Raw genomic sequence first — 1,471 nt, 5'->3', positions numbered from 1 at the left:
ATTGCTTTATGCAATGTAGCTTAAAGAAAGCTTAAAAAAGTCATTTTTATGACTTGGAAAGGAGATATTCTGCCCTGTAAAGAAAAACAGCCCTGAAAGACTTAAAAACTAATCAACACAATGACCAAGCTGGATTTGGGGAGACCATTGATGACAGAGAGGTGACGGATGAGCTCAGGGTAGTAGGATGAGACATACATTTTTGAACACTGCCAATGCGGGGATTTCTTTTGTTTGACTTGAATATTTGTTACAAGAGGTTTCTTTTTCTTTTAGATGGGGGTGGGGAGAATGGGTCGGAGAGAATGGGAGGGAAGGAAAATGTTTATCAACTGAAAAAGAAAATAAAACAGACATATCATCAAAATTAGTACAGGTCCTCTGACTTTGGTTTTCTTTATCATATAAGAAATACACAATAGTTTACCCAGTCTGTCAATATTTTTTCTTTCATTATTAAAGGGTTTGAACCCTGTATATATTTAAGCAAGCTGAAATTTCATAGAACTTTTCAGATTTACATAAATCTTAATTGGAATCAAAGTTTTTTTCTACTTAAAGAAAGGTCACTTAGCCAGAAATGGGTGCCCCCAGGCTGGCTACATCACTAGAACCCTTTCCATGGAAAAATCCCACTTGTGCCCTGGGTCAGAACATTTCATCTGTGTATCTGGGCTCTGTTCACCCTCACACACCATGTCTGTCTTTCAGAGTTAGGGAATACTCAGCTCTGGCTCTGATGAGGCTGAGGGGAGAGGCAGTGTTTAAGAGGATCCACCCAGCAGGAGATCCAGCAGCAGGTGGGTGGTTCCCCCGGAAGTGGTATCAGGGTTTCACCAGAGGCTCTGCAATATGAACAGAGCCAGTGTTCCAGTTCAGCTTATTTACCCTGTGTCCGAATCACACCCCACAGTTTTATTTTTGGAAGAAAATTCAAGAGACACACAGAGTAACCTACTGAATGAGAAGTTATAAGTGGCTAGGCTTTCCCTGTTCAGCAACGGAGCCCTCAGGCTGGAAATTCTTGTTTTTTTACTGGCTGGGTGGGGTGTCCAGTCTGGTCAGCAACCCAGGCCTAATGGTAGGCAACAGTGATGGCCTGTTTCAAAAGACCTGATGTTGATTAAAGGGTTGACAAAAATCTCTCAATTTGATTCAATTCAGTTAAAAAAAAAAACAAAAACATTTATTAAACACCTACTGTGCATAGGAGCAACCAAGTACAGTTGTTTTTTTTAAGTGTTGGAACTGGAGTCAGGAAATACTTGAAAAGTCTTTGAAATGTGATAGACCCTCCGTTAGGACCCAGGGGCACCACGCCCCGGGGCCTCTGGCTCCGCTTCCCCTAACGGCTGTTACAACACCCTGGGTGAAATCCTCAAGGGTGGGGTGCAACATCCTGCTCTGTAAATAACCTGACCTGTCTTCCCGGCACTCCCCCCAGACCCTGTTCCCTTCCCGGCACTCCCCC

Source organism: Vombatus ursinus, unplaced genomic scaffold (genome assembly GCF_900497805.2).
Source record: "Vombatus ursinus unplaced genomic scaffold, bare-nosed wombat genome assembly UNPS02014799.1, whole genome shotgun sequence".
Classification (NCBI taxonomy): Eukaryota; Metazoa; Chordata; class Mammalia; order Diprotodontia; family Vombatidae; genus Vombatus; species Vombatus ursinus.
The sequence above is the reverse complement of the archived record's forward strand: the minus strand, read 5'-3'. Positions refer to the sequence as shown.